At 43.2% G+C, this 11,430-nt stretch overlaps 1 protein-coding gene across 2 annotated transcripts in view; it reads right to left on the reverse strand.

Annotated features, from left to right (window-relative positions):
• SETBP1 (SET binding protein 1) overlaps positions 1 to 6,544 on the reverse strand; it is a 514,417-nt gene extending 507,873 nt beyond the window's left edge. Inside the window, exon 1 of one of the 2 annotated variants that reach the window (XM_069075445.1) lies at positions 5,572 to 6,544. The gene's annotated coding sequence lies outside the window, so the exon portion shown is untranslated. Of the gene's footprint in view, positions 1 to 5,398 lie in introns of both variants that reach the window. The other variant, XM_069075438.1, reaches the window with a different exon arrangement.
• Between the last annotated feature and the right edge of the window lie 4,886 nt (positions 6,545 to 11,430).

Consider the following 11,430-nt stretch of genomic DNA (forward strand, 5'->3'; position numbering starts at 1 on the left):
TCTTTCTTTCATACCCATTCAGACCTATAACATACAGCTAACACAAGAAATGGTTATATCTGCCACAGATGTCACTGAGGAGCCTATGGGATTACCTCTGGACACTCTTATTCTCACTCCATCATGGGTACCTCTCTTTACTCCTTTTTCACCTCCTCTCCCACAAGTCAATATACATTCATTAAAATATTCTTACCCCTTGAGAGGCCCTGTGAGTGATGCAAGAGAAGTAAATGACCAGACTGCTTCCTTATCTGCACTTTAGTCAAAGGTACGAGAACTACACAGATCAATAAAGACCTTTAAAAAGAGGTCTCTCCCTTCTCCACTTCTATCCTGACTTTGCCTTAGACCTGTCCAAATGTTTCTTGTTCCTTCTTAATAGATTTCAGAATTGAATGGGTTGACACCAGTAAGAGTAAGCTTCTAGGACCTGGGAGCCCATTGGATGACCCAGCACGAGCAGTTCTGTTCTAGACCCTGACTGAGTTCTAGTCTGGATCTAACCCTAAACCGCAGCATTACTTTGAGAAAATCCATTGATAGGCATGTGCTTCTGTTTGCTCATCTGTCAAATAATGATAATAATGCTTGCCTCACCTACCTCCTATGGACATTCTGGGCATCAAGTGTGATGAGTTGCAAGACTGAATTTTGGAGAAATATAAAGTGCCTTACAAATATAAGAGATTATCACTGATATGAAAATATGTTGGGGCAGGGGAAACTTTTTTCCCCCTCTGATTTGACAGAGCTCTGAAACGCTCATCTGTTCACCATCCCCTCATCCTTCCCTAGAACTACAAGAATCAGGCACCTTCAGTAACCTGGGGGTCAGCTCAACTCTGTTTGCCCATAATTATTCTACAAGGATCTGAGGGAGTTAATCTGTGCCTGCTGATCATAATCAGTCATCAGTTCCTGAGGAGAGTGGGGCCGCTTCCTCCAGCCAGAGAAACCCTTTGGACTTCAGGGCTGCTTATGTGGTTCATTAGACACCAGTATCATTCACTCTGGTCTGGGTCAGGAGTCACCAAGTGCTGGTCTTCAAACCAAAGGCCAAAGCTTTTTTTTTTCCTTTTTTCCCCCTTCTTTCAGTCCTAGGGAAGGGAAATTGCCTAAAGGAAAACACAAACAGCAGAGGAAAGCCATGGCCTGAACCACTGAACCCTGTGGAGAAGGCCTGTTAAGAGTCAGTGATTTCTCCATGATCTTGTCATCCAAGGTCAGAACTGTCTCAAAGTGTTACTTTTCCAGAGCTTGGTTCAGCCTAAGGAGGTGTTTAGATGCTAGTCAGAGGCCCAAGGAAAAGAAAGAAGGAAAAAGGAAATGAAAATTCAGAGCCAAAACAACATCCTAGGGCTGCTATTTTTCTCTTTTGCATGAAGTCCGCTCAGTGGGTGTCTGGTGTTTTCTTTTCTAAGCATATCACCCTTTTGTTCAGGCCAGCCTGAGTATTTGTGACCTCATGAGAGCTCCTATGAATCAAAGCAGGGGCTTAAAATAGGACCACAAAGAAACCAAATACCCATAACAATATTTATATGGCTAGAGTACCTTGCTCTATAGGCTACAATATAATTTATAGTTATTGCTAGTGCTCATATTATTCCACAGAATGAAGGTGAAGTAATAGTCCCATTCTATAGAAGAAACTGAGGCCCAGGGAAAAACAGTGACAAGTAATAGTAACAAATGCCTAAAGGTTTTCTTTTTAATCTGATCTGAATTTGTCTGATACACTGCAAGTAGGAGCATACCTATTCCATAATTATGTAAAACCAAAGCGATTCCCTTTTCTTCTGCCAAAATCTTTAACACTGTAGGTCTCTAAGCAAAACCAATACATCACTTCATTTTTTTAAAGACAATACATTTTCTTAAAAAATGCTAATGTATTAATAATAATTTACCTCCTCCTTTTGGCAGGAAACAAAGCTGAAGAAACTTAAAATACCATCAGCAAAAAATTATTTATTTCCCATCCCTGGGTTACAGAGGGGGGGAAAGAGTTTTATTGGCTGGGTCCCTTCTCAATAGCTTTCTGGTTTCAATTAAAACTTCATGTCTCCAAGGGGAAAATTGGCATTCTGGGAGGCTGAAGGAGAGCCAAGAGTCAGGGCTCCACAGGAACCCAGAAAGGATGTCCCATCCCTCTGACTTTCTCATCTTTCTCCTTTTGCATACATGCTGGTAGCTTCTGAGTACAGATGAAAGGACACTTAACAGAACTCTCTTTTCCTTGACTCTAGCTTTAGTGCCAGGGAACTATCGATTGGGCCCCTAATGGAATTGAAAGCCAAGATAACAGGAGGAATTGAATAGGAAATCTGGAGGGAAGGGCATACCTATTTATTTCTTCTTCAGCAAAATTCTATGTCTCCCAGTTAGTAATTTTTCACTTGCTCATCATAAAGATTTGTCTCAAATGTCCCTCTCTTCCCCCATCCCATTTCAAGACACTCAGTAAGTTAACAATATTTACTAAATATCCACTGTGTGCTAAGCACCATACTAGGCACTGAGAAGGGAAACAATTCCTGAGTTCCTGTAAGGGATGTGAGCTGAGTGAACTCTTGTGTCAATAATGGACCATTATTGGTGTCTGCTGGGTAAAGTGCAAGATGGGAACTCCCAGCAGTTCTTTACTGCATAAACTGCTGATACTAACATACAAAGGATCAGATTACAACCCTTGACTTGCCTAAACCATCTTAAAAATCGCATCAATAAACTTATGCAGCAGTTGATATTTTTCCCAAGCTAGCAACAGCCACCTTCCCAAGAAAGTACACTGCTCAAGAGATACTTTCTCCCTATCTATCTCCTCACCACCTCTTCTCCCCAACCCTACCCCCACTTATTTGTTCCAATGACACATCTATTTTCCCCTGTAAAAGAGAAATGTCGTTTATCCCTTCTCTGAATCCCTATTACATTTGCTCTTTACCTCCTCCTCTATGGGCTCAGCTCAGGTTACATGACTACTACCATCTTCCACAGCCTAGGCTTGACACCAGTCCAACACTGAGAATCAGAAATTACTTCAGACAAGAGCCACACACACTCTTTTGACCATAGCTCTTCATCCTCTCTGGAAATTTGCTAACAGGGTTCTCCCTCTAATTCCCAATACCTTGGTATTCAATAGACAGTCCAAAGAAAACACAGGACGTTCAGTCTGACGCTGGTGTTTTCTCTCTCTCTCTCTGTCTCTGTCTCTCTCTGTCTCTCTCTCTCTTCCTCCAAAGCATCCCAAATTGTCTGCAGAAGAAAGATGTGTTTCATCTCTCCAGGAGTTTAAAGGTCAGAGAAATAGAGGAAAGGAGGAGGAAAAAGGGAGAAATTGACCAGGGACTTATAAAAGCACCAGCTACATTTCTAAAGTGCTACTGACCCAGGTCCCCTCAGCCACACACCCTCACCCTTCATACACCCTTTAGTTACCTTACTCCATCTGATGCCAAACCTGTAACTCCAACAGGCAGAGTGGACTCTGCTCTCTCCATCCATAATGGAGTACCAATTTCTCAGATATAATTTTCCATCAACCTTCTGTCACATCCCACACTTGTATATTTCAAATGAAGAGGGTCTCCTCAAATCTAATCTGTCTGACAGAAAACCAGAGAAAAAAATGGGGATGGGTCAGCCTACAACTGACAAGCTGTTTCCTGGAAACTTCCTTTTCAGAACTATCTTGGCATAAACCCACAGAAAAATGAGAGGGAGAAAAGAGGGGAAAAAGGGAAGGTAAGGCAAGGCAAGGGGACAATTTTGACATTTCCTACTGACTGGATTTCCCAACCCAGAACTTTAGCGGAGAAAAAAGGTATGAGAGCTGGGGGTTTGGGGGGGGGAGGGGGGGGGGGGGAAGGAAGAGGATTACTATCTACCTCAGAAGAAATTGCTCTTTTGGGGAGAGTTTCTCTAGGGATAAGAAGACACACAAATTGCCCTTTTAGCATTAGATGTCAACCATGAGATTATCAGTAGAGTTTATTTGAAGCGGAAACGAATCGGAAATCTTTCTCTCAACTGCCTTTTTAGACAGATATCATGCACACTTGGAATCACATAGAGACACATGTAAAGAATAAACGCTACATCAGGGGGCAATAGGAAAAACCCCGGAGGCAATAGGTTAAGGTACCGTAAGCAAGACACATCTCCTACTACCAATCAAGCAAACTTTCAGATCTCCAATGAAAATATTTCCACTTCGGATCAGATTATGGAGTTGGGGTGGGGAGAGGGGAGGGTTGTAGTGGTTTGGTTTGGTTTTTTGGTGGGTTTGTTTTTTTGGAAAGCAGCATTTCAGCAGTAACTTCATTTAAAGAACCAACATTGCATGGAGCAGAGATTTCTAAACAATCCTTCTCCCCACACAACCCAAAAACCATCATCACCATTATCATCATTCTTTAAAATATCTGCATGACCAGTTTAATCAACTCACGTCTATAGGAAGCATCTAAAAGGTTATTTTGGCCAAAGAGTAGAGGTATCTAAATGAATAATTTTTTTTTAATGGGAGGGAGGTTTGTCTTGGTCAGTTGTTTCCTTCTGAAAATCACAGAAGGGATAATTCTGCCATTAATTTCGGAGCATTCTCTCTTGCCCTCTATCTCCTCATAGACACAAACACAGTTTATTATAGCAAATTGCTGTTTTTAGGGAATGCCTGTCCTTTCAGTGTCAAAGGAAATGAAAAAAAAAGGGGGGGGGGGAACAAATGTAAATCCACTCAATGGGATTTGAAGAGAAAGACACTAATACACATACACAACCACACACCAACCTTAGAGAACTGGACCACATCTACCCTGGTTCTTCTTTCTATTAACGACACGTTAGATTCTGATACATTCCACACACACGCCCCCCCCCCCCCCCCTTAAAAAACCAAATAGGTTACAATGTAGCTCTCTAGCTCCACTTAACCTGCAAGTTACAAAGGGGGGGAGAGAAAAAAAAAAAAAGGAAAAAATCCTACCTCTTTCCCACCCCCTTCTGAGCTCCCTCCCCCCTTTTTCTGAGTTCACCCCAACCCACACCAAACCCACCAGCCACCATCAGCAGGCAGCATGACCAAGGTTGGGTGGAAAAAAAGGGGGGGGGGCGGGAGAGAAACCAGATTATGCAAAACTCAAAAAGCTCCCAACCCGCCAAGCCTGACCCTTCCACAGCCACCGAGCCACTCCAATGGAGCCCAGCACCGCTCCCCACCCCCAAGATCCCGCAAGAATCGCGCCCCCCACCCCAGCCCTCCTGGCCAAGACCAGCCTCCCGCTGTCCACCGCCGCCCCTACCCTTATGCAAAGGCAACACCCCCCCCCCCCCCCCTAGGCGACATTAACTTTTGCATGCTGGAAAAAAATAATAATCATCATCCTACTGCTCATTCACATCCTTTTCAGGCAAATCACTCCTCAGGCGAACCCCCCTGGAAGCCCGGGCGATGGTTTCAGGATTCCTCTCCCGCTTCGAGGGTTTTGCTTTTTTGTTTTGTTTTGTTTTGCTTTTTGTTTTTGTTTTTTTTGTTTTTCAAGGTCGATGGTATTTACTAACCCATATCCCAAAAGGCCAGTGCGTCGCGGGAGGGGGGCTATCGCCTCGGCTCGATCTTCCTCCTCTCTGTCTCTCTCTGTCTCTCTCTCGGCTTTTAGATCCCGGTTTCAATCGCTCGCCCGAGCCCCCAAAGGTGCTGTTGCGGCAACTCCATCGCGATAACCATCTGTCAAACAGGGAGCCGCGGGCGGGCTACACACGCACGGGGGGCGCAGGAGGAGGGGGGCAGAAAGCGCATAGAGGCGGCGGCGGCGGCGGCGGCGAGCGCGGAGCCCCCGGAGCCCCGAGCCCCGCAGCCCAGCGCCGCGGCGGCTTCCCGACGCTGCCCAGCTCCGCTCGATAGATTTATAGAGAGAGATATCAAGGGGGAAAATGGCGTCTCCGGAGCTTGAGGAGTCCTGGAGTAATCAAATTCACACACACACACACACACACACACACACACACACACACACACACACACACGCACACGCACACGCACACGCACACACACACAGCAGTCTGGGCTAATTTTAGCAGGAGCCCATTAAAAAAAATTTTCGAGTCTTTCTGATCAATGCAATTTTTTTCCCCTTAATGGTTGAATTGATTTGATTTTCTTTAAAAAAAAATGTTCTTCCCCCTTTTTTGGCTTGCGGAAGGCGGTGCACGGAGAGCGAAAGAGGTTTTGCTGATCTCTGCAGTTTAATCAGCGCCGAAGCTTTTCTCTCCTCTCCTCTCCCCTCCTCTGCTCTCTCTCCTCTCTCTCCCTCGCCGGCGATTGCTAGCGCTGCTGCTGCCGCTGCCGCTGTTGCTCCATTGCTCACCGATCCACCTCCCCCCACCCCACCCCCCTTTGCCTCTCTCCTCTCGCTCTCTCTCTTCTCTCTCTCTCCTTCCCTCCCTCCTCCTCTCTCCCTCTCTCAGTCTGTATGTGTGTGTTTGTGTGTGCGAGTGTGTGCCTGTCGCCCGCTCCTTCTCTTGCTCCTTAGCCTCTCCTAAGTCCTGAAGCTTTAGGGAAAGGGGGTGGGGGGAGTGAGCAAAGGGGTGGGGGGTAGAGGGGAGAGAATTGGAGAGGAGGCTACAGAAAAATCAAGCGTGCTGTTCCAAGCCCTGGGTTTGCTCTTGGAGTAAAACGTTGGAGCGTACTACTTAGCAAACCGCTTCCCTTTAGCTTCCTTCCCTTTCATAGATGCGACTAAGTGGGGAGGGGGGGAAATCCCCGGGTTTTTCCCCCCTTCCTAAATGATGAAATGGGGGGGGGGAGTTGTTCAAAAGGGGGGAAAAAAGAAAACTTGGTAAATGAAACCTGGAACCTCTTTTTTATTTAGTCTCCCCTCCGTCTCTCACCCTGCACCCCCCCTCCCCTTCTTCTGTGTCTGTTTTTCTCGGAGTCCTGCAGTAGTCAAAATGGGAATGATCAGGCCCAGGGACGGCAGTGCTCAGAGCTGGGTTACTGCGCTCAACACTGCCACTACCTGACACAACAGAAGCACTGTTAGGAGGGGGGAGAGGAGAGGGAAAGGGGAGAGACAAAATGTGATAGGCTATAAAATTGGTTGCATTTTTTTTTAACCTGGTAATTAAATTTCACTTTCAGGGGTTTATTTTAAAAATACATGGATGCATTCAGATGCTCATTTGCAATTTCTCATTATTTATGATCTCGATTAATTCCTTCTGTTGGTAGAGTTAGTGGAGGAAGGGAGGGGGTTAGACTATTGCAATATTAATTAGAAATATATGTTCACGAGTAATTCAGCATTCAGCGGTGGTGGAAATGAATAGCCCGAAATCTCCTCAGTTCATCCAAAATGTGGTGTCATTTTAAAAAATTGATTTGAATATTTGTATTTGGGTTGCAAAACTCCATTTTCTGGATGACCTCAAAAAGAGCACCATACTTCAGTAGACTCTGGATGCTGGTTGGATCCAGGGCATAGACATGATGACCTCTAAGGTCCCTTTCTAGGGGACCTAATATCCTTAAGATATTATTTGACAGTATAATAATCAAGACAGCCCTCTTTGTGAACTTATCTATATGAAAATTTTATTTATGAAGAACTTTATTTGTGAACATTTATATTAAGAACTTAAGGCAGCCTTAGAAAGAAATGGGAAAGCAGATAGCATAGAAGTTTGGAAGGTACCCACAAAATTTCCAGAGCTATTATATAACTGACTACCTGAAGGAAAGGATGTTCCTCAGTGCATATACTCTAGCTATCTTCCTTCACTCCCAAACCACCTTTCCACATTAGTGACCTGAAGGACTAAGAGGAACTGAATCATATGATGCTTCTCCCCTGACTTCCTGCTGTGACCTTCTAAGTGGTACTTGCTCCCCCAGAGTGGAGCTCACCTCACTATAAACCACAGGTTTTACAACAACCAAACTGACCTGTTTCAGCAGGTCTTCAACCTGTCTTCTTATGAACATTCTCAAGAGTGTTAAGTGCTTAATTTTCTTTTTTTTTAATTAGCATCTGGAATCTGTGTACCCAAGTATTAGTGTACCCATTTTATAGATAAGGAAACTGAGAGGTTCACAGCTTGCCCAGTCAATAAGGAGCAGACCTAGGATACATGATTCTCAAGTCGAAATTCTTTGTATTTGAAACAAACTGCCTCTCTAGTAAACTGAGAGGATATTGTACAGGATCAGGCACAAAATACTATTTATTATTAAATCAGCTGTGGCATGAAAACACACCCTACTTAGAAAGTAAAGGCTCTGTGATGGGCACTCAAATGTGCCAGAGCTAGGAGAGATCTTGAAAATGATCTAGTCTACCAGGGATTTTACTGCAAACAATGTAAATAGTTCTCATTTTAAAATGAGAACGTAAATTTAAATTGAGTGATTATTGGGTAAAGTGTGGAGGGTTTTTTTGTTCATTTATGGGTTGGAACAGATGGCCTCTGAGCTCCCTTACTGGATCATAGACATAGCTGTGGAAGACAACCTTGAGATCATCGAGGCCAACCTCTTATAAATGATGAAAGAGAGGCCCAGAGAGGTTATGGTTTACGCAAGATCCCAATTTAGAAAGTAACAGAGCAGACATTTTCACTCAGATCTCTGGACTCCAAATTCCATGCCTTTACCCGACTCTGAGATTCTGTGACTGTGACCAAATACACATTCTTGGAAATTTGCTATATGGGTGGTAAGGAATCACACAATATGAGAGTTGAAAGGAAGGGTAGAAATGGACCAGATCGTGATGGAGGGGGAAGGAAAGCAAGAGTTCTGAAGTCAGAGAATCCAAGTTCAAGTCTTGACCCTGCTACTTACTGCCTTGGCAACTATGGGCAAGTCTTTTAGCTTCTGTTAGGTCACAGTTTCTTCAAAACAAAGGCATTAGATGAGATATCTCTAAGGTCCCTTCTTGCTTTAGAACCTATGAATTAGTCTAAATCCCTCATTTCCAGGAGGAGAAAACTAGCTCAGAGAGAGGCAAAGTGATTGATTTCAGTTCACACAGTGAAGGAGAGACAACTGCTGAACCAGTCCAATGTTCTTTCCACTTCATGGTGCTCCTTTATTTTTTATTAATTTCCTACTTTCCATCCTATCTATCTATCTATCTATCTATCTATCTATCTATCTATCTATCTATCTATCTATCTATCTATCCATCCATCCATCTATCTAGTATCTATCATCTATCTATATTCATATTTCTTAGATTTTTTTTCCAAACTTTTCCTGGAGGATCACTGGAAAAATGAAATCTCGTTTTGTTCAGGAATGTACAAATACTGGCAGAGCAAGGGCTTGTATTCAAATCTCAGTCAAACTAGCTTGGATTGCTGGATTTCTTTGGAGCCCTTCTCCCCCTAGTGGGCCACTGACTAAAGTGTCTCAGATTCAGACACTTGCCTTTAACTACATCAGTAACATAGCAAGCATAGCTCTTTGGAAGAGCAGCACCTTATAGGCCCTTTATCTGGTACTCCAGGATAGAAGAGGGCAGGCAGAGGCAGTTGGAGAAAAGAGCAGAAAGTGCTTATCTGGGCTTTACCCATCTCTCAAGGCCAGAGTAAGTCATACCTCCCCCTTGAAACCTCTAACAAATTGTCTGAACCCCTGAGCTCCTGAGGCACTTATTGATTGGACCTTTTATATGGTGAGACTATGGGAAGATCTGGATGTGATCTAGAGGTGGCCAAGTAGCCTGGGGTGACTGGGAGGTAAGGGAGAAGGGCTCTAGATGAAATTAAGGGTGGGAAGTGTCCTGGGGCAATCCAGGAAGCAAAAGACAATGAAGGACAAGGGTAGGTTAGAGAATTGGAGATTGGTGGCAGGGTCCTAGCCACAAAACCAGGATAGTTAAAAAGATTTATTGACTGGGATGGGTCAAGTGCCTCAAGGCACTTTGGGCTCCTTTTAGGGGTCCAATGTGAATTCCATCCCCATCATTACCACCTAGCTGCTCTCTAGATTATGAATTTCCTGAAAACAAAGTCTATATGTATAGGGGAATAGGGACTGGACCTGTAATTTCATTAATAAGGGGAACTCCCAGATGAGTAAACTCTCTCTATCAAGAAAAGTCAGCACCTCCTTTAAGTCTGAAAGAGTTGCCTAAAAGCACTGACAGGTTGAGTGATTTCCCAGGGTCAAAGTTAGTATCAAAGTCCATCAGGACTCAGGTCCAACTTTATCCAGTAAGGCAAACCATGTCATGTGCTCTCCAGAAAACACACACACACACTTTTCATATGGTGTTCTATCACCTAATAACTACCATATACAAAGAAGAAGGTACTAATAAATCTTTGTTGAATTGAATTTACTTGTATCCCACACTACCCTTAGCATCATGAAGACCAGGAATATGTACCTTTTTGCACTCCCAGAAGGTGACACAGTACCCTACACATACTAGATACTAGGTACTAGATAAATGTTTGTTCATGGTTAGAACAAATACACGTGACCTCTAATCTGTTGGGCAACACAAGGTAGGCAACATGGTACATTGGAAAAAGCTAGATTTGGAGTGCTAGAACTTGGGTTCAAATCCCAGTTCTGTTTGACTAGCCATTTTACCTTGGGAAAGTCATATAACCTCTGTGGTCCTCAGTTTCCTCATTTGTAAAATGAGGGGATTCAGTTAGATGACCTGTAAGTTCTTTTTCAACTCTAAATCTGTGATCCAGTGACCTTCACCTATTTCTTTGCCTTATCTACAGAACAGACATAATAATATATTTGCTTAGAGGACTTTCAAGCATTCTTGCTGAAAAAAACAGAGTTGAATAGAAAATTTGACATTTAGATACAAGAAGCAAGAGAAGCATGAGAAGGTAAACAGGGAAGAGAAATCATAAGGAACTTATCAGAGTTGCACTATTAACATTCCTATATGGAAAAACAATAAGTGTAACTTATGAAACTTTTCTCAGTAGTTGAAGGGATTAGAAATGCATATATATATATATATATGTGTGTGTGTGTGTGTGTGTCTACATATATATATATGTCTATATATGATGGTATATAGGCATATGAATACATATGTGAATGTGTGTATATATGTTTACAGGTATACATAGATATAGAGCACAGGACCAATTTAACAGGAAGGGGTGATACTTAAAAGGTGAAATTAAGAGGTGAGAGGAATATAATGAGAGGAGATGGGGAGAGACAGATTGGGGTAAACTATCTCATACAGAAGAGGCAAGGGAAAATGGTTACAATGGAGGGGAAGAATAGGAAGGCAAAAGGGAATGGATCAACCTTATTCCCATTGAATCTGGCTTGAGGAGGGAGTGAAATACACACTAAATAGGTGTATCAGCAATGCCATATTCACAGTGCCTATAGAGATTACAAATATGCTGATATAATTATCCATCACAAAA

The sequence above is a fragment of the Petaurus breviceps genome, unplaced genomic scaffold (assembly GCF_028583685.1).
Source record: "Petaurus breviceps papuanus isolate PSGF00001 unplaced genomic scaffold, PetGlider_PUasm1.0 151, whole genome shotgun sequence".
In the NCBI taxonomy this organism is placed as follows: Eukaryota; Metazoa; Chordata; class Mammalia; order Diprotodontia; family Petauridae; genus Petaurus; species Petaurus breviceps.